This window comes from Balearica regulorum, chromosome 5 (assembly GCF_011004875.1).
Source record: "Balearica regulorum gibbericeps isolate bBalReg1 chromosome 5, bBalReg1.pri, whole genome shotgun sequence".
In the NCBI taxonomy this organism is placed as follows: Eukaryota; Metazoa; Chordata; class Aves; order Gruiformes; family Gruidae; genus Balearica; species Balearica regulorum.
Window position 1 is genome coordinate 12,294,845 of NC_046188.1, and position 22,869 is coordinate 12,317,713.

General features: G+C 40.7%; 1 protein-coding gene across 11 annotated transcripts in view; it reads right to left on the reverse strand.

Moving 5' to 3' along the window:
* The window catches only part of TRAF3 (TNF receptor associated factor 3), a 73,303-nt gene extending 50,749 nt beyond the window's left edge, over positions 1–22,554 (reverse strand). The window contains exons 1-4 of one of the 11 annotated variants that reach the window (XM_075753492.1): positions 22,397–22,554; positions 21,978–22,109; positions 21,217–21,272; positions 5,833–5,975 (exon numbers count right to left, since the gene is read on the reverse strand). The gene's annotated coding sequence lies outside the window, so the exon portion shown is untranslated. Of the gene's footprint in view, positions 1–332; positions 1,519–1,684; positions 2,264–5,832; positions 5,976–17,641; positions 17,800–21,216; positions 21,273–21,977; positions 22,110–22,396 lie in introns of those variants that run through there. The other 10 variants (XM_075753493.1, XM_075753491.1, XM_075753494.1 and 7 more) reach the window with 10 other exon arrangements.
* Between the last annotated feature and the right edge of the window lie 315 nt (positions 22,555–22,869).

Below are 22,869 nucleotides of genomic sequence, written 5' to 3' on the forward strand. Positions count from 1 at the left end.
GGGAAGCTTGTTTGATCCTAGAATTTTTACAGACACAAAGAAAAAGAGGAAATGAGTCTGAAAGTATAATTAATACAAATCTCCATCATTCTCTATGTGCATTCCTAGAAGTTGATAGTTGAAACCCAACAAATGCTACAACATTGCCCAGGCCACCAGTACACTAAATCTGAATTTCCCACAGTCTCTCTCATATTTACACTTCAAGGACAACATTTTGTGACCACACTGCAGTAACCTCATCTGACCACTTACAATATGTACAGTCAAGCCACATTTTTGTAAGAATTTTACGTTCTCAACTCTTGTTAATGAAACTTGCATCCACCTACCACAGAGTCCAACAGTGCCAGTGAACTCTGACAAATCTGAGCAGCTATTCCGCAGTGCCAGAGCAGCGATGTTCCCAGATGACGCTAAGCAGACCGGCGCCAAGGGCCCACCTCGGCAGTGCGTTCCCAGCTGTCATCCTGCACAGAATGCTGCGAAGATGGATCAGCCTCAGCAGTTACACAGAGCTGGTTATGGAAGTTCAGACAGTCACAGAATTGCATACCTGCCGCTAAAAGTGCTGGGCTCTCACTCCTATTATCATGTCTGAGGTGACTTTGTAACATGAGACCAAGAAAACATATATCTAGTCAGGAGAAACACCACAAACTTCCACAGCTATAAATGAGTCCTTCTTGGGGCTTTCTGAAGTTTTGATCTTTGTCACGTGCTACAATTCAATTTTGGTCCTCAGGAGGGGGAAAGGAAAGGCTGCTGCTACTAACAAAGGAGCAGCCATGCTCCTTTGGACTAGAATCATATTAAGTAACAAGCTAACAAGTGGTTACAGACTGGCAAAAGAAACACACTGGCCAAGGAAAACCCACTCTGGCTCATTCTAGAAACAAAGCGGCTGGAAAAATAGCCCAGTTCTGAGATTTACAGAAAACTACAGGAATAAACTCTTACTCATATGAAAAGGAGATCTGCAACTGCACAACACTTTCCCCATCAAAATAGTATATAAATTGCAAATCAGCCCATAATTCTTTCAGATGTTATGAATGAAATGCAAATTTCTGTACCACACACTTATATGGTAACTCAGCAAGAAATTTAAGTTCTAAAGCTCTTTTAAGCTCCCATCCTGAGTTTAGACACCAATTATTGCCCTGGTCACTGTCTGTTCCTATTCGCTCCCAACACACCACCAAGCCCTTTTGATTCACAGAGAATTCCGGCGCCTCTAAGGTTTCATTCTTACTGAACAAGTGCACTCCACAGATACACAGCAGCATTATGACAGTGCTATAGCCTTAAAATTCTGACATTAAAAAAAACATCCAAAGACATGGATAAGACAGAAAGGGTTGGGTTTTTTGCTCTTAAGACTAACATAAAGAGGAACATTCCTAGAACTGTGTTCTAGAAAACAATTCCTTATTATATTAGATAACCAAAGTGAAAACTGACTCCAAGAATATTTTAATACATATGAAGTACAAATAACTGTTTATCAACTTTAATATACAATTCGGGGAATTTATTACAACAAATTTCAATGAGTTACAAGCAATAAAAAAGGTAATCAAAACTTTTACTTTCCAACAAAACACAGTTATTATTGCATGCTACAACATGCAGAAATTATTTCTATTATCCTTTATATGTTAGACAACAAAAAGTACCTTACCTTATTCTCCACTGTCTGAGCACAGAGGATTAAAAACAAAGTATTAGCTAGAAACTGCAAGTGTTTAATATCAAAGAAAAAACAAACCACTGCATCAACAAACTTAACAGCTGTCCGGCAAGCCATGCACACACTAGGGACACTTAATGAAAACTTATCCACACCCTTTTTTGCAAGCAGTCAGATCTCCGAAATGGGAACCTGAAGGCAGCTATTCATTACCTCCCGCTCCAAAATGCGGATCTCAGCAACACAATGCTGCAAGAGGAGCCACCATAGCTTGGTTTTCCCTCCTAGTAATTCCCTCCTTGCCAATTACTGCACTGCAGTCTTTCTGAGGGCTATGCAAAACGCAGACAGGAGAGGACTGAAAGAGTCCGGGAAAGAAACACAGAAAAGTTCATTCAAATCATCTCATGTCTTATTAGTTGTGGGCTGAAAGGAATAAACTGCAGAGTTTGGTTGGATCTCTTAGGATTCTCCCTGCTGTTCCCCCTCTCATGTTCCTGCCTTTCTTTTCCTTCATTATTCATAGGTTAATTTTTGGATTTTACTTTGTGGCAAAACTAGAGGGAATTGGGGGGGGGGGGCATAAACCATTTTTTAAAAATTTTAATTTGTTTCTTATATTTAGTGACTTTGTTGTTTATAAGACATACTAAAGCTATCTTTTATTCTCATAATCACTAATATTTTAGGGGGTTAAAAAACTAAAGAAAAAAGTCATATAAGGTTTGGGGTATTTGGGGGTTTTCTGGGTTTCGGGGCGGGGGGAGAGGTGCTGGTGGGGTTTTTGCTGCTTAAATCAGGGAGTTTAGTCAATTAACTATTGTAACACTTGGATGCTTTCCCTATACAATTAAAACTGCCGTGATTACACAGCAGCAGCATTTTTGAGACAAATGCCCAGCAGGGGCATTTGTAATTATTTCCCAAGTGTTCCACAACAGCAGCTAAAGAATACATCTGAATATTAAAGCTTTCACAGAAGGGCTGAGATTGGAAGGGACCTCTGGAGATCATCTAGTCCACCTCCGCTGCTCAAGCAGGGTCAGCTAGAGCCAGTTGCCCAGAACAGTGTCCCACAGGGTTTTGAGTATCTGCAGAGAATGATTCTACTACCACTCTGGGCAGTGTTTGAGCACCCTCAAAGTTAAATTTTTTCTTGTGTTCGGATAGAATTTTATGGGTTTTTAATTTATGCCCATAGCCTCTTTGGACATTAGAGGTTTAATTCATACTTGGATTAGTGCTGCTTTTTTTTTTTCCCCTCCCTTCCCCCTTTCGCTTCTTCATTCTCCACAGCTGCATTTAAGGCAAAGGGAGCAACGATGAGCCCTCAGTGTCAATCAGCCAGTTGTTGGCTCATTTGCAACAATAGGCTCATCACTGCTTTCCACCCCTCCTTCCCTCTGCAACCTGCAGAGCAAGGCTCAAGGCCAGATCTTTGACCCCACAGCAGCCCAGCTGCCTGCCATCAACAACCTATTATTCCTTGAGATCCGTGTCCTCCTTAGGGGAGGATCCTGCCCAGTCTTTTCTGGTTTGGCTTCACTGGAACATTAGGCAGGGCTGAACATACGCTGACGAAGACATGGAAAGCTCAGAAACCTCCAACAGCTCTTCAGCACCTCCCTACCTGCTGCTGCAGCCCCCCCAGGAGAAGGGGCAGCAGCCAGCATTCAGAGCACCTCATACGAGGATGTGCAGAAAGGAAATGGGAGCGTTGGGAGCTGGATGCATCCTTTGGGGTTTTGGCTCACAGCAGTGAAAAGGCTAGTTGTTTCTAGTGGCATGTTTCAACAAGGTTTGCATTGGCCTTTTAAAGAAAAGGTAATGGGCAACATAGGTACAGACTCGTAGATAGAATGAATATACCTACTACCACCCACAGATGGGAGAAAGATTAATTTCTCACAGCTGTGCACCAATCCTTTGCTTAGTATTCACAGGGGCTCCCGAGTTGCCATGCACTAAAACAGCTGTTTTACAATTATTTTTTTTCTGTTCTAACATGGCTTAACTAAAATTGAAATTCCTGTAGTGGACAACATACACTCAGTTTAGGCTCCCAAACAAAGTTTTAGATAGTTTTATTTTAAGATTTTTTCTACTAAAAATAATTTATTTAACACTAAAGGTCATCTTCAGTTTCAAATCTGTTCCCTGGTTTGTGGGCCAAACATCACGTACCACATTTAAAAAAATATGATGATGAAACTGAAAAGGGAAAAGGCCTGTTGGCTTTGAAACAGAAGAGAAAAAAATTCAGAAGAGCTATCAGAGACTTTCTGTGTGACTTAGAGCACTTCTGTACATTTCTATTCTCCTTTGATGAGGAACAGATATAATGTCTCCTTTCTCTGATCTTACCTGGACACCTACCAAGTTCCCATCTCTTCATATACTTGTATACATATTACCTTGTATATAGGACTTCAGTCTTAAGCTGGGAACTGCCAAAAGTGAAAAAATAACTAGAAATAAGGAACACAAAAACATAATTATATCTTGGTAAAGTTGGGGGGAAAGAGGACCAAAAAATATCCCTTTCCCCTAAAAGCAACATAAATGATAAAATAAGATCCTTAAATAATTTTCAGTTTCTGCAGTTAGTCTAAAACTAGCACCCTAACACCACTTTTTAACTTGTTTTGCTTCAGGACACTGAGAATGTCTTTAAGACAGCCACATGCAGCCTAGTTGCCTTCTGTCTGGGATTCACATATCATCAAGGATGGACACAGTATTTCTTAGGGAAAAAAAACAACCCACCACCTAGCACTAAGTTAGAAGATGGGGCCAAGGACGAAAATCTTACAGAAAGATAATGGGTCTGCTTCATAAATTGTTCAAGGTTTTGTGTATTCTTCATGGGAGGGTAAGTCAGAAAGAAAAAAGGCCAAGATAGTATCCAATCATGCCAGCAGACTATTTCCTCTTCCTGCACCCTTCACTTACTATGTCTAGATCACAACCTAGAAAGGACTTGTTATACTGTTACATAAACCTACAAAAAAGAACTTTTTGTGACAAGAACATGAACTTCTGTGTATAAACAGCATCATTAATTCACATAACTGATTACTTACAAGAAGTTCTTAGTCAGAGTGTTTAACGTATTGTCTAGTGTTATTGTAGCAAAAAGCGTATTTTTACCCCTTTTCTACACAAAATTTTGTCAGAGCCTCTCTACCTTCCAGCTTTACAAAGCTGCACCTGCTCTAAGGAACAGGCCACCAAGTAGTCCCAGAGCATCACCTGCTGCTTCCCTCCAAAGACACAATCCCTATCGCTCACCTGAAGGACTAAGGAATTTCCTATGTTCATGTCAAGAAGTTGAAAGGAGCACATTTCACTTTTTTTATCCATTACTAATTTACAGCTTAAAGTGAATGCAAACAGGACTACTAACTTTTTCATAGAAGCATAATTTCTTTTCAAACTCCAGGAAAAGTAGAGTAGAACAAGGAAGGAAAGCACAACCTCAAACACATTCAATGTACTGTTCTAAAAGATTCAGGATGTTTTCTCCCCTTGCAACTGAGGTATAATAGTTTCCTAAATTAGGCTGTGGCTGACCGAGGAAGCTGGCTACCACCTATGAGTTCTAATCATATTTTTAAGCATTAGAAAGAAAAAGAAAAAAAAAATCTTTTCCCTCAGGCATTTAATGAATAGTAATTTGCTTACCTTCCTTGCAAATACAACTGATAAAATGAACCAAAAATTTATAAATAAACAAGCCTCCATATACTATCAGGCAACTTAATACCATCAGGCAAAGAGCACAGAACTTGCTAAATAGTCCATTCTGATAGTGACACAGAACAAGAAAGAACAAGGCTTTAAAAGGATTTTCTTACAGGAATAAGAACGAAACTTGTTTGACTTTTCAAGCATCATCCTCATTCACAACTAAAGCAAGTCCAAGCACTAAAGATGATTTGTAAAATTAATACCATCAACTTAAAGATGTGAAAACACAAAGGAGAACAAGGTACTTTACAGTTTCATGCAATAATACAAATACTTCTACAAAAAAAAACCCCAAAAAACCAAAAACCCCCAACTCACACAACTGTCATGAGGTTTCTAAATGCAGATATTACAAAAATATATACAGCAGAAGAATTGTTACTACCTACCTGTTTACATGAAAAAAATTCACAACACAAACCACAGTAACACACAAGACTGAAGTCTGTATTTCCAATGGATTAATATATTGTCTCCCACTGCTGAAAGCTGGTCTTGATTCAGTTAAAGCCTAAGCGCTCAGGCTTTCCTGCTGGGAAACAAACAAGTAAAGTCGGTTTCAAGCATCTCCCATTAATATACAGAAACAATTCTCACAAGCCTGAAGGCAGACAAGAGAAATAGTAGGTTAAGGTTGCATGAAACCATAGAGCAAATCAAAAAGCTGCACTGAGACTTATTAGTTCACTAGAAAATTCATTGCAAAAGTCTATTTACTTCATGGAGGAAGTCACCACTGCCACCACTTAGTGAGTCAAGCTAATCTGCAAGAATACTTTACATAATGGGAAAATTTTTACTGGCCAGAGGTTCAGAGTGTTCTTAAATTTCCAGAAACTGGAGATGTAAAGATACTTCTGTTAACCTAAACCAAAACCAAGAAAAGAAACCACCCGAGCTGCATGCTCCATTTCACAACACGGGTCCTTTTTACTAGCTACCGCACTTCAACCTATTCGGCGTAGGAAAGATTTACACTCCAATATAAAAGGAAGGAAATACGAACATTGAAAACCCAGGCCGTTTTAACACTACCACCAAATGGTATTAAAACATACTGGCCAGCACACCATCGCCATTTCCGAACTGTGATACTGGGAACTGAAGTAGTTCAGGCTACCAGTTTTATTCTTGTAAAAAATTAGTACTAGTGAGACAGTTGGAATGGATTTACAAGAAAGCACAATACCATCTTAATTCTTACATTTTCACTTTACTGTGAAATAAAAGTTAACAAGAGAGCCAAGAACCTCCACAGTCAGTAACAAACTAAAAGGTGTTCTGTACTTCTTCTATCAAGTTGCTACAACACAACTACAGTATAAAGTCCAGTTTACTCAAAGTAAAGTACCTTGAATGAAAGAACTTTCCCTCAATTTTCAGAGGGCTGGTAACAGCTTAAGGATTATATTAACAATTAGGCAGATCAAGAATAAAGTCAAAGAGTAAATTCAAAACATTTCACAGCTCTAATATTATTCCCCTTATTCTGCTAAAAATATGGTCAATTTAAAAATGCAGATTGTTCAGATTATAACTTACATTTTAGCTGCTGCTTTTAAAATATTTTTAATGAGACTTAAGAGTAAGTCCATGTTTTTAATTACACAAGTTTGTGAAAGTTGGAAATTTAATAAATATTTTGAATTAATGTTGTGGATCATAAATGCAAAACTATGTGAGCTCCAAAACAGACTTAAAATTATAAAACTGATCATAAACTAAACCCTACTATGTAAAGTCTCAAAAGCGCAAAGACCACATTTGTTTTAGTACTGAAGAAATACAACTCTCTTACCATGATAGTGTAATACAAATTTCCTAACAGGCCACAAAGCACTGGGGAGAAGGGAAGGGGAGGGGGAAAGGGGAAAAAAAAAAAAAAAGTATTCACAAGATCAAATTCAGAGAGTAAATTCATCATCTTTTCCCAACTCCTGCTGTTAGGACTCCATAATGCAATATATGAACTGTTTCTGTGGTCCTTATTGTTTTATTTTACTTTTGGCAATGCAAATCCTTTATGAAGGGTTCTGTCCTACCACAACATTCTTTCTACCATACTGCACATTAAGACCTCACACCTCATCTTTCTTCTCACAATTTACCTTACCTACGTATTTGCCAACAAAAGCCATATTTCTGATTACGTGAGTTTTATCTTAGTTGATGATAACAAAAGAATGAATGAAAAGGCCTTCTGACTCCAGTATCTGTATGCCCCTCTTTAAATTGAAACCTAGTTAAGGGGGCTGTCTCTACTGCATGACAGAATCAACTTGTAGTTATGGAGAGAAAAAAAAAAGCGCATGCAAAACAGAAAATAAAAAGCATGTTTCTGTTATCTGGTGATGCACTCATTCATTTGAAGGCCTAAATTCTACCCCTGGAGCACACAGACCAAGACCAGTTTTACAGCTGCATTGCCCGAGTAAATAGCAACATCTCCATGTTGTAACGGCCAAAACAATCTCCGGGAACCATCCTGAGGACCCAAAGGTGTCCACCAGCTCACACGGAAAGCAGAGAGTGGCACAGCTTTTTAAGTTCCCCCAGAGAGCTAAACACTTCTCCTCACCTACAACTAGACTGTCGGCTTCCCTGCCAGTCCTGACAGCGCTGTGCTTCCACAGTCTTCATCATCTTCATCCACATACCGAATACCAGTCCTCACCCTCCATGAGCTGCTCTCCCTGTATGCCTTATCAAAAAACCACAGCCAGAACAATATTGGTTTTGTGGTCTGCCTTAGGTTTTCCACCTAAGGCAAGTGCTGCACTTCAAATCACAAAAGTAAGCACAGCTCTTCCTAGAGTGTTAGACATCTGGAAATCATGCTGGAGCAAGTTTAATCTGTTATTACAGAGATCAGAACCCTTGGAGCTACTGTCATAAGCTAGAGTCACTCCATCAGAACAATTTCCTCAGTTCAGATAGGAATATAATGCCATAGAGGTTTCAGTTGTTCTTGTCTAACACTATCTCCATGTGGTTCCAGGAAGGACCTCGGTACAGTAATCCAAAACACAAATTGCACAATGCACATTTAAAAAAAATAAACAAACAAAAAAACCCAAAAAATTCCACTAGACCAGAGGCAAAGGATGGATTAAAAAAGAAACCTTGCAGCAGCAAAGAGCTGGGTTCTAGCCTATAGTCCTGCTCCCATCTAGTCCTCTGGAGAACTGAAGAAAGGCAAGGATGAAGGCAGACAGAACACTACACACCTGTAAGAATCCTTTTTTCTGTAATGGAGACCTCTGTCCCTCTACAATGCTCTGCTTGTGAACATAAGTGGATAAAGAAAAAGCCTGCTGTATCACTGCTGAAGAACACTGAAGAGTTCTCTACTAACATACTGACTTCCCAGACATTGCACCTCCAGTCCAACTAGCTACAAGACTGAGTATGGACTGGAGACACCCTGAAGCCTTCTGTGTTTAGGCAACCACCAGAAACAACTACATTTGGGCAAACTGCAGGCAATGGTATTACTGATTTAAAGTGTGTAACATTCCAAGATCTATTTTCCCTATGCATTTCTGTCATTCAGTATTGGTAGTAGGTCAGTTCTATCAGTTAACAAAATCCTGAAAAGACATCAGCCAGGTATCAATTCTCATCCTGCCTGCTTTTCCAAAGTTAGTTAATTTGGACTAACTAGTTTTGCCACTGTGATACTGTCAAAGAGGACTGAGCACTCAGTGTCTGCAGAAAGAATGACCCCCTCACCACTTAGTATCATCCTAATTATTGAGAACATATTAATTGCCTACATTAGCTTAAAACCATGGAAGCTGAACTCTTCTTTACTAATTTACAGCCATTGTATGCTGGCCTCTTTATTCCTGCAGTGAGCATCTGGATATGTAGGGTGGTTTCATTGGAGGCCGTAAGAAAACAGCATCTCAGAAGTCACTTGTACGCAAACATTAAAGGTTTCTTAAAAATGTTTCTATTTACAGGAAAATGAGCTGAGACCAGAAGAACAAAGACACAAGAGCAGTTTAAGGAGAGTATCATACAGGCTCAGGGAGCTCTAAGAGGGAATAAGGCTATACAGAAACATGTATTATTAAAATGCTCTTGTTTCTATTTTACTTATTGTATGCAGTACTTGGCAATAGGCTCTGATGCCTGAGCCCTGGTGCCTAACCACAGCCATTAAGATATTGGTACATCTTTATTTGGCCTTCCCACATCTTCCTTAGAATTTACTATGCTTGCGGTAGTAAAAAAAACAACAAAACAAAAACAAACAAAAAAACACCAACAAAAAAACCCACCCACCAACCCAAACAAAACAACACCATGACTCCTTGGTTTTCACAGTTCAAAACATAAAATTCACGTTCACTGGTGGTTTAAACACTACCTAAGGTACACTGTGAGTTCTGGGTCTGGGTGTACTCTAAGAGTGGGGGAAATACATGATCTCATTTCAGTGTTGTTAACAGCATCAAGACTGACACATTGTATTTAGCCTTAACATTAGATTCAGGCATTTCATTTAAGATAACATGGGAGGCTGTACACCAAGTACTTTGAAGCTCAATGACATCTTGAATTGGATTCAGTATTTGAAATCAGGAGAACAAGAGGAACTAAAGTTGCATCCTAGTTGCGAGGAAAATGTAGGCCACGTGAAAACTTAAGAGCAGTGAGCTACCCGATGCCACTGACCCCATCAAGGCCCGTTCATTTTGAACCGGAGTTCTGTTCTCCAGAATACTCACAGGGGTTCCCAGTCTGGCATTCATTTGCAAACGTACTAAATGTGTTCTCTATTATTCAATCCTTCAAGTCACTGCTGGAAAATTTTAACTATCTCAGAGCCAAAATAGATGCCCAAGCAATATTACCCAAGATGATGACAGTTACCTGCACCTTCCTGCTCACTTTACCAATCCATTGCATGCTACCCTTTCAGCAGTGTCCTTTAAATCAGACTGTTTCTCCTCAGTACCCTAGATCCTTAATAAGGACACAAAAGGAATTTTGATAAAATACTATGGAGAAATTTCTGGTACCCCTTACCGTCATTCTCTTATCTTGCAGATGTTTATAAACAAAACATATATTCTAATTTTTCTGGAAAATAAATTCCATTACTCAGTTTCACATCACTCATATCATAGCAAACAAATCACAAGATCAAATACAAAAGCATTTTCAACTGCATCTAACCTTAATCAACTATCCCAAACAGATGTGAAAGAGTTAACAGCTAGCTGGGTTATGCATTACATCAGTTGGTTCTTCCAAAGTAGAAGAAAGAATTAATCACTTAATTTTTCTTGGCATCAACTTTTGTCACTTTTCCATCCATACTGGCTACTGGAACAATACCTTCTTACTGCTCAAGACCATCAGGAAAAACATTTTCTTGTTATCCTTTTACCTCCTTTGTTAGTTTGATATTATTTTATGGCTCAAACACTCCAGTCTTCTCCCTACACACTTGTGTCATTCTTTCGTACTCGTATTTAACAGTTACCTAATTTCATACCATTTCTTCTCAAATTTCAGATCATTAGCTATGTACTGATTTAGCCAAAGAAATCTGTTGCTATGTGTCAGTGCAAAAGAAAGTAAAAATTACCAATTCCCTAAAATGAAGATAACGTTACTGAATTCCTCTTAGTCTCTAACATGCTTCCTATGGCGTCTTACCTACAAATTTTCAGAATTCTTGTTGTCTTTATTTTGTTGTTCTCTGTTTTGCTGTTCTTCCTTCAGTTCCTAGAAATACTGAATTTTATCCGTTCAAGTTATTCTTTCACAAGCTGCCTCCTCCTTATATCTTTTTTAACCAGCGCATTTCGCTCTTGGTCAACATTTAATCAAGACAAGCATCCATATTTATTATCAAGAACCTTCCCACACACCAATAAATTCCTGCATAGGACTGCACATCCCACGCACCTTTCTCAAAAGATACGTGTGCAAATAAAATCATTTATGGCAAATCTCATGTTTGTTCATTTAGTGTGTTTGGGTTGGTTTTTTTTTCAACAGAACAAAGTTTCACCACCCCACCCATTTTTGGTAGGTCTACAACAGTACTGCTCTCATCATTTCCTAGACCTCCCCTCATTACCTTCTTCACCTAAAAATAAACACACACATCCTTAATACACTACATTGCCACTTCTTCCCTGACAGTCCTTACTATGCCCTCTCTGATCAACATTCCTGTGGGATATGCTGTTGATGCCATTTTGGCCATAGGAACAACAGTTACTCTTTGATCTGGAATCTAAGCACAGCAAAATACAACGACAAATCCTGTTAATTGCCAAGTCTTGGCTGGTAAACACACAGGTAGTCTCCTAACCAGCTGAATGTCAACGTAGGAGGTAAGAAGCATGGCTAGGTTTTGCTAACACTGAAGTATCTAATAACAGAGCCCAGAATACTGTCACCCTTCTGCCTATACACTATCCTAGGGCAATGTTAGAATCAAGGCTTTCTATTCAAGGTGACCAAGCACAACTTTGCTTCTGCCCGATTCATTTCCACCTTCAGTTTTGGCCTCGCTTAGCAAGCCAATCACATAACTGAGGAATACCAAATTCATATTCGATGTGAAGTTGTACGGCTGGATGACATCATAACCACTATCTTTTAATTGCCCTTTTAAGGGTCATTATTAGCAAGCTGTAAGTTATTATCAGCAAGCTGATAAAATACTAATGGCCAAGTTCCCTCACACAACAGCTTGTCCATTTCTCCAGTGATCACATAACTGATAACTTTTCCTATTTGAGTTATTGCAAAATGGATGATTAAGGCCAAAGAGAATCATCCCTCTGCCTATTACTTCAACCTGTCGGATTCTGGGTAACTAACAACACCTGGCAATCTCACATTTTAACCTTGGCCAAGGTTAGAAAGTCAACAAAGATTTTTGCAAAAACTTCCATATTTCTGTTGTTGAAAACAGAAAATTACACGTGAAGTCCACTGGCTGCTGCACACCACTTTTAACAGCTGTTAAAGTCAGGCCAAGTCTGTTAAGGTAGGCTTCCCACTGCTGGATCTGAAATTATTTAAACTTTCCAACCTCAAGAAGTAGATTTTTGCTAAGCTGCTACTTCTTAAAAACAAAAAAAATGTGTTTCTCAAGACAGATTTTGTCTGTTCCATTTCTTGCTCAGTGCTATTTAATGCTACTAAACTTTTTTGCTAGCTGGTCACAATTACCTTGATTCTTTAAATCCCACAAAAATACTTCCACCAGTAGTGAGAAGAGGGCTGTGGCTTCACGATCCCAACCTGACTAACTTCTACTGCTCTTGACCAACACTATTTCTAAAAATGAGGGGTTTTTTTTCTACTTATAGCCCTGTGGTGTAGGAGAATTCAAAGACCTCAGCAACCTTGTCTTGCTATCTTTAGAGTAGAATAGAATAGTTCAGTTAGAAGGGACCTACAATAATCATCTAGTCCAACTGCCTGAGCACTTTGAAGGAGTCCTAACAGCAAGGAGTATATAACAATTACACTTGCTAATGCACTTTTAAAAAAAAAAATTAATACACATCTCAACTCCAACTACGGCAGAGTGAGTCAGGTATCCAATCATGGCTGTTTAGCACAATTTTATATGCCCCAAAATATCCAAGATGTGTGCAGGACTGGCAGGTAAGAGTTTGGCCATACAGAAGACTGCACACTTTTGGAGCATCCACTTGAGACCATCTGGGATCACATACAGCATTTAAGGTGGTATTCAGTGCCTCTGTGTGTAGGCACCACCTTTGTTCCCTTAAGTTTTTCTAAAACCACTAGTCAGTCAGGGCTCAGGCAAAGAAATACTAGCATTGCGTGTCTAAGTTTGAACACCTCCCTTTAAAAAGAAATGCTAGTGGACAAGGGACAGTAAGAAGACAGGAATTCAAAGATTAGTCTCATGAAGGTGTTAGTGCTGTAATGGCCAGTCTAGTTAATTTCTGGATTTTTAAATCAAGTATTTCTCTACACTGAATTTAACACTGCAGTATCCCCACCTACATGATAGCAGGGCATGAATGTAACAGAGAATCAACCTGTAAACAGCTATGTGAGAGCTACAACAGAGGTAGCTGCTAAAATCTACATCACTCATGCAAAAAGCATATGATTTATTTCTTCCATACCTCCTTCCCATGAAGAGAGCCTGTCTTTTTAACATCTTATCTATTCATTTCAAACTGAAAAAAATCTTAGCAAGTATCCCTGCCTTGAAAAGTATTTTAATAAAGAGAAGTCCCTTAAAAAAAAAAAAAAAATACAGCCATGAAAACAGTTCTAGGCAGAAGCCTGCTTCCATTAGGTATATAAATATTTCAATCCCAGCAGCACCATCTAATGGAGAGCTCACCAATTTTTTTCCCCTTCTTCAATATGACAATCACTTTATTTTAGAGGTGTCACTTTATTTTAGAGGTGTTAACACCTGATACTTTTAACACATGGCCTATTTAATACTCTATAAAAACAGAGTAGCTACAAGAGAAGCCAAATCATCTCTCCATAGACAACAATCAGACAGTCCTTTTTTCCCTATAGACATTACATTCACATACAAATTTATTAAGTACAACAGGTCATTTGTTCATCCAGGAGACAAGATTTTAGTTAAAAATACTTTTTTTAAAAAATAAAAAAAACAGTAATTGTGAAGCAGTAATGTCAGCTTAAAAATACGGCTACCTTAGGCATATTTAAACTTTGCCTCTGAAAGCAAAGCAGAGATGTCAGTACCTCGAAAGTATAAGGAATATTGACAAATCTGGACCTTAACCATAGCAACAGAAGTTACTACCCACATCTGCTTAAGATGAAGTTAAGCATTCCAAGACATCTTCAGGTTGCACTTCTGCTACAAAACATACTATGGGATAGCAAATTATCGTAAGCACCAATAGAGCGTGTAGCATGACAACTCTTGTCAACTTCCACTATTTATCTCATTAACAGTTTCTCATGCAAACAAACATGACTGAACTTACGTATGAAACGGATCTATAAGAAGTTGTATTTTTTCCTCACTGCATTTTGTCCTTGTTCTTTTATATAAATCACAATATTGAAAATAAGGGTTCAACTACTTTGAACTTTTCCAATTACCTCAGTATATGGACACTCTTGTTCTGGAATAACTGTCTTTTTATGTATAGATCAAAGGACTTTCAAAGTCTGCCCTACCTCATCTCAGAACAGTCAACTAGTACACTGAGAGTTCATATTAAAAAAAAACCAAACCCAAACCCCAAAACCCAACACCAAAAGTCTTAGTAAATAATTCTGCAAAAATACAGCATCCATAGTTTGGCTATATGTACTAACAGCTTTATTTACAGAAACTGGACAATTCCAAGCTTCTTCCTCATTTATTTTGAGAGAATCTCCTCAGCAAAAAATATACAGAATGCAGTGGGTGGATATTTATTTGTTAAATCTTTCTTAAAAAAACCCAACAAAAAACAACCCCCACACAAACAACCAACAGAGTAAATCCCCCAAAACTCCCTCAAAATCTTACTGGCCAAAATACTGAAAGTTGCAGTAATGATCCTTTTCAAAATGAAAGTGAAGTTTCCAGGAATTTGTAAGACGGAAAGAGGAATAAGGGAAATTTATGGTCCCAGGTATTGAAAAATAGCTGATGAAGCACAACACACAAATAACAATAAACTTGTTTTATCTTCCTAGAGATTGCCAAGAGCATTCTTCTGCACATGCTCCAAAAAAAGTGTCAAAATACCTTGCTATAACACAGATACAAAAAACCTTGCCGTAGTATGAGCAACACAACAGCAATATCTACTAGCTGAACACAACATTGCTATTTCCATTATGTATTGACACCATGGGTTAGTAAGACATATTTGCCAATCTGAAATACAGCATGCTCAGGTTCTGTAGATAGAAACATGATTCAACTCCTGACAGAAAACAGACAGAGAAGACACTGCTGACTTCAAGTGATACTATGTATTATTAACTTCACATGAAGTCAGTTCAAATCCTTAACCCCCCAAAATGCTGAGTTTTAGAAGGCAATGAAAATATTACTGCAAAGGGTTCCAAAACTGCTAGAGATGCACATATGCAAATCAGCAGCCTTCATTGATTTAGGTATCCAACATTCTTCTACTCAAACTGTCAGCCAAATGGTAGCATTTTGAGAACGTGTCATTTTACAACCGCAAATACTTTACCTTTGGCATCTATTGAATGTAGAACTGGTATCCTAATCAGGTTCAACCACAACAATCATAACAATAAAAAGCATTCCCAGGCAAAAGCACAATGCTCCTCTCTCAAGGATGTTGTGCTGAACAGAAAAGAAGACAGTGAAAAGGAGGGAATGAAAGACCAAGTGTAAATTTAAAGACACAAGTACTTCAGACAGTAGTAGGGTACATTGTAGACCATCTTTAGTGACCTGGAAGAGAAGAGCCTGTTAATTCACCTGGAGTGGGAGGTGGGGTGGGGAGGGAATCAAAGAAGCAGGTAGCTATGGAGAGATCAAAGAAAAGTGGAGTTGCAGAAAAACAATTATTAGCCAGAAGTGTGAAACTAAGCACAAGCCTGGAAAGAAGTATTTCAAGAGAAAAGTGATGTAAATGGAAGGGGAAAAATACAGTCACTTTGCTCAAATGCAAGGATGAAACCACCTTGGAATAAAAGTAATACATTTACAAATTAGAATTACAAGAGATCTGACTAAAAGCAGTTCAAAATAAGTGACTTCTACGAATCAAAGAAACCAGCTTGAGAAATTAAGAGCATTTACACTGTTTGGCCAAACAACTGCAGATGGAAGAGAAGCACAGCACGGACAAGAGGATTCCATTAGTAACTGAAGAGCATAATACACAGAAAGAGGAGTCGCTTGGGATGGTTTAAAGCAGATTAAAACAAGGTAAAGTTGAATGAAAACAGTAAGGCTATACTTCCTATGCAAAATCAAGACTTCTATCGATGAGCCATTAAATAAAGAGGTAGAAGCCACAACACTCAAGGAAACCTACTCTCAGAAGGTTCCTCTCTGTGGAAGGACAGAGAGAGGACATAGTCAAACTGGTACGGTACACAGCATCTCCATTATATAAAAACCTCTAATAATTGTCCTAATTATCTCCCTCTCTCAAGTATATGGATGAGCTTACAAAATGAAATCCATTCACATTGCCAAAATTTGGTTTATGAGCTGGGCTTTGCTTTCAGAAAGTTATTTTAGGCACATTTATAATGTAAGCTTGTTCCATAGAATAAGAAAAAATTGTTACTTTTCTAGAATATCCAATAGGAACAAGTACAAGCACCAGAGCAGCCACCACTGACAAATTCTGTCATGTACCCTCAGCTTCATACAGCACTGCACATTTGCTGTACGCAACAATGGAAGAGTGTGAAGCAAATACTGTTTCCTGTCCCATGATGCTGACGGTGCAGAATGGTACAGCACTGCAGAGGAGACAGAACAGGATGCCTTTACCCAGCACTTGCAATTCAGTTCATTTATCAATAGATGATGCTCGTACTGCCCTGCTGGGTCTCAGTCCTCATCATTTTTACGTCCTCAGACTGCAGGAAAGTGCCACTATTCCCATGTTATTACAGACCAATAAAATGGTCTGTATATGGAGCCAGAGACCAGACACCCCTAAGCCACTAGCTGCATCAAACTTATTCTCAGAACTCCCAGTCAGCTACCACCTAACCTGAGCGGCACCCAAGTTATCAGTCCTCTTCTCTTCCCCAACACATCTTCTATGCTCAAGGAAATATCTGTCTTGACAAGGCTGATCACCTCAACAAGCATCTCAACATCAAGTTCAAATACACCGGAAAACAATAAACAAAAGATCAGTGGAAGAAGCATCAGCAGACTCTATGTCTTTTCTCATCCTGGTAATTGTCCTAACCACTTGACTGAGCCATCATGCTTCCTCTTGCTCTGTTTCTCAGGCACACTGAGTTTTGATTATTCCTGGCATAGCGATGAGTTTCAAGAGGAGGAAGTGACACTACTCTTAACTGGCCTGTGGCTTGATGATGAGAATACTCCCAAGGGAAGTAGGAAACTTGGATTGGAATCCCCCTTCTGCCCCTGGGACTTAAGCATGATGTCACATCACTCAGCGCTGCAACATCAAAGCCCCTTAACAGTTTGGCCCCCGCTGAACGACTTACAGTACATACATCTACAGGAATGAGAAAAACCAGCCTCCAGGTCTCCCAGATTTTAAGCTGGTATCTTCAATGGACCATCTTCTCTTTCTTGATAGATGTCAAAGCTTGTGGGAATGAAGTGGCAGCCAGGAAGGCACTTCTTCTCTTACAGTAGCATCTGCAACATGCTTTTCAAGACAGACCAAATCAAAATAACTCTTTTTTGCTGGACGTCTAAGAAAGCTGTAAAGACTCATGGTATTTCAAGCTTGTCTTGAGTGGACATATCTTACTTTATTTACAAAAATATGGTTTTCATATTAATGCAGAAACCATAAAGTCAGACAAGAGTTCAATATTACTCCAAATGTTATTTTTTGCTAATTATGAGCTTCCATGTAGTCATCATTGAAGCATGTAAAATAGAAGTTTTGTGACTTCTTTCACTAATGTTTTTGACTGAAGCATTTGCTCTGTATACTATATGTGAAAGAATATATTCACTTCAAAGCATTTAAACTACACTACAGGATTATTAGCAATTTTTATCATTGTAAATAATCTACAGAACGTTTCCTCTATACATCAGATAAACCTATGTCATAAATGATCATTTTACGGTACTATATAAAATAATACTGGAACTATGAAACATTCCAACTGAAAGCACTCTTGCTATGCCCATGGCAGTTCTAATGCCTGCAATTTGCAAAAATTCAATCTTGATGTCAAAGTACACAACACCCCAATTTTCAGTGCAAGGAGGGAGCCAGGGATGGAGGCCATCACACATGGCCAGTACAGAACTTCTGCATCCACGAACACATTGAGACTTCACTTCCGAGGCTGCTCTTGACTAGACAAACTGCGGAACTTGGAATTCTACTAAAATCACATTTTACACATGCAGAGTAAAGCAGCAGGGAAGAACAACAGCATGGAAATCAAAGGCTTAACGTTTCTTGCGGGGTGGAGAGGATTAGTGACCTACAGTTGTTGTATATAATTTTAGAGACGTTCACCCTGTTAACCTAGTTACAAAGCCAACAGTCAGTAGCAATTGAAGTCACAGTGGCAATGATATTTTGCTGTCAGTGCTCCAGTAGAAAAGATCACCAAGAAGAAAACAAAAACACAGTCAAAGACTACATAAATATAGATATAGTCACAATTCCCAATACCAAATAACCTTTTGCCTTATTTTCTCCCTAAGTTCTAAGATTTTTCTACTGTATACTTACCTTACTGATTTTCTAGGGGTTTGTCTTTATTTCCTTTTCTCTTCTTCCCCATTAGAAGAAGACAGCACGTCTTTCTACTATGCAGGCACCTAATGACCTTTCATTGTAAGTTGCCCTCCCCTTTCCTCCTAATTCTCTAGTCCTTTCTCCTTCTATCTTAAATAAAAAGCATAGAAAAAGTGAAATGTGTTTGTGATTTGTCAAAACAAACATATACTGACTTTAAACTATCCACTTATGAGGATATGGACTTCCAGCAGGCAGAGCTGCGAGACTAGTTATATTCTCTCCACCAGCCCTTTACTACTGTAGTTTCTGAATCACCACTTCATCATCACAGGTTAAAAAGTACAGGATAAAAACTAGCATGACTACAGCACTATCTCTTGTGCTACAATCGCACCTTTATTCTCTTACACAAAAATACACAACTCTCCCTCCCTTGGCTTCTTTTCCCCATACCACATCTTGAAATCTCCAGTTTCACTCTCTCCCACCACTTTTGGTGTGCTCCTGAGCCACACGCCAAAAATGCCAGGAGGTTTCAAATACAAGCATCATATTCAGAGTGTACCCACCCACAGGCATTAAAAAAAAAAAAAAAAAAGCCTTGGCATTTCTTTAAAGGAACTGTGCACTAGAGCACAGACATCTGAAACCAATGTGTAATGAGCAGTCTTCAAACATCATAAGATTCGGCACCTTCAATTAAGAAACACTACTATTATAAAAAAACCTAATGAAATCCAGTTGTTGCATCATCTAAGATATCACAGATCAAAACATGTTATCCTTGCAATATGTATTCATACAAAGCCAGTTTAGGATACTGGAGTAGATTTAAGTCCTTCCTATTTTTAAATTGCCTTTTCATCTGCAGAAGAACTATGATCATCTACTTATGAATGTATTTATGTTCCAGTGGTTAAACAACAAAAGTTAAAAATTAAGATTTCTGGCTTTTCGTATTTTCAGCATTGCTGTATCTACCAACAGAACAGCTGGACTTCAGTATCGAAAAAACATGTTCCTCTTCTCTCACTTAAGCTTTTCATTACAGACAAGAACAAAGCAAAGATCTAAAATACAAGATCTTGAAATCATTTAGAAGACAATCTGTATTAGCACGGGCTGTAAGACTTCACAAAGAATTTTCTGTCACTGATGCTAGCTACTGCCATCTTACACAGTTTTCCAAGGTACCAACAGTAAATATGCTTACACGATGATCAAATTCTCTGAATCCATACAAGAATGGCTTCTCAAAATTGGTATCATCAAACTTAATTGCAGAAGGACTTCAGAAAAGCGTAAAGACTGAGGCATTTAGCACCCTCTTTTGATTAGAATTCATTTGCTTTGCTACTGAATGCACTTTACCTTTCTATATTCTAAGTCCAGCTATTATTGGAAGCTTCTCATAAAGTCATATTTCAGTAAAACACCTACCATTTTCATGTTGGAACAAAGCAACTTTTATAACCTCATAGTGCTGTCTGCTTGCAATGCCCAAACTCATGATACATCAATGTTTCCGTTATCAAGCTTTATGACAAGGGGTTTCCCAGTTCAGCCATTAAAAAAAACTCTGATTCAGTCCAAATGTTAAAGTATTGCTCATCTTAAAACAAAAGCCCTCTCCGTAATCACGATAAATAACATTTCAATCTATGTTAATCCATCAGTGTGTATGGATTGCCATTTATAAACACTTTTAGCCAAATGGTTCATTTTAAAGGACAACATACAGTACATGCTATGATGTCTTTAGTTTTAACTCTAACAATCAATGTAGCCTTTAAAGCCAGGCTTCTAAGCTAGACAGTAGCTATGTTAAACACGGATTTTTACTAACTATTTCACATTATACTATTTCATTTGTCTAAGCTAAACATTGCTAGTACACCTCCACATCATACACTAAAATCCTTTTCGGTCTATGAACGCAAGTTCCAATTAGTGCACAATAATGCTACGTGCATTCTACGGGACAAATCTGCAAGGAAAAATACACATTTCTACTGAAGAAATAAAAACCGCGCAAATTACAATATACAAGGCTCGGTTAGATCTCAATAAGCTAGAGAAGTCACTGACCCAAGGAGACTGCAAATTTCAAATTGTATCATTGGAACTTCCCACATTTTACTACTACAGAAACAGAAAAAGATGAAAAACGTCCTAACGCATGGTAAAGATCCACACAGAGGTGCACATACAGTCTTTCACGTCACACACAAGCTCAGATCGGCAGAACATGAGATTATGCCTCTTAGCACTAAGACCATTTCTCCTGTTTTTCTGCAGGTAATTCAGATCTCAGACACTTGAAGATACAAATAAATCAAGATGTAAATGCCTTACCTTCCTATTTTACAAGCCACTGCAGTTCTCAGATTATGAGTCAGTCATAGGTTCATCTGCAGAGGAATGACTCAGTATAAACTTTTAAACACTCGTTATTTTTTCTAACCTACAACACGGTAATTAATTTAACATATTGAAACGCGGTGCTGCGAAACAGTGCATAAAATGAATGGCGTGAAAACAAAACACTTTTCTTTCCGCTCACGCCAGGCAGACGGGCTTATAGCGCAGGGCTGTTGTAGGCAGATAGACTTTATAAAAATATAACTCCTTCCGCACCGATCAGAGGCAGCTCCGTACCAACGGCAGAGGATTTTCCCCGGCGGCGACCGCCGATGTCCCCATTGCACGGGAGCCGGGCGGCCGCCGGCGCAGGCACCGGCACCGCGGCGCAGAGCGGAGCCGGGGCCGGGGCCGCCGCAGAGGGCAGCCGCGGGAGGTGCGAAGTTGCGGGGGGACCCCGCGCTCGGCACCCAGGCACGGCGGCTGCCGGCAGTGCCCCTTTAAAGGCCGTCGGCCCGCCCCCAGCACTGCATATGGAGGGAGCCAGGAGTGGAGCGAGGCTTCTGCATTCAAACGACACATCAAACGCCGCAAGCGCCGCCGCACGGCTCCGCTCCGGCCTGCCGGCCGGCCTCGCCTCTCCTTCCCTCCCCGACACGCACGCACACACACACCGCGGGGCGGAGGGGGCAGAAAGCAAGAGGAAAGGGAGAGGGAAGAGGGGAGGCAGAAATAAGTAAGTGAGAAGGGGGCACCTGCAAAGCCCTGGAGTGCGTCCGGGCAGGCAGAGTCCACGCCGCCCCCGCCGGAGGCTGATCTATCCCCGGGCACCAGCCGCCGCCAAGGTCCCGGCAACAGGCTGCGGGTGAAGCGCGCTCGGCCCCTGCCTGGTAGCAGATGCCTCGTATCAGCGCCGCGCCGCCGCCTTGCCCCCCGCCAGCTCCGCGGGAGCACCCCCCCTTCCCGCCGGCTCTCGCCACCCGCCCAGCCCCGTCCCTCTCCTAGGGAGCCCGAGTGCGGGCAGGCGAGCCCGGCCGGTGCCGGAGCCCTGAGCGGGTGCCGGAGCCCTGAGCGGGAGCCGCCGCCACGGCGGTGGTGAAGCGCTCCCCACCTCCCCCTTCGCCGCCGCACCGCGCCGCTCCCCGGGCCGCGCCGAGCCCCGCGGACGCCCTACCTGCGAGCGTGTGAGGGGAGCGGGGCGGCGGGCGGCAGCTGGAGCCTGGCGAAGGCGACCGCCAGCCCGACGGAAAGTCCCTGCCGCTCTGCGCCGTCTCCCCCCGCCCCGCACTTCCTCTCCCGCCCGCTCAGGCTGGAAATCCCCGGCGAAGCCCGCTGCTCTCTCGGCTCCGCCTCACACACACGGAGGGGCGGGCCCAGCCGAGCCGCTCAGCGCGCAGGCGGCAGCCGGGGGCCGGGCCTGCCCTGCCCGCCTGCCCCGGCTGCACCTGATGCCGCCCTTACCCGCCCGTCCGTCCCCCGTCCCCCCCCCCGGCCGCCGCTGGCACAACCCGGGTAGAAGGGGCCCCGCGCTCCCCGCCCGGCAGACGGAGCCCCTCCCGCCGGCCCTCCGCAAGCGCCGAAGGGGGTGCGGGGTGGGCTGTGAGGAGACGGCGCGTCCCGGTCGGGGCGGGGGGGCGGTGCCGAGGG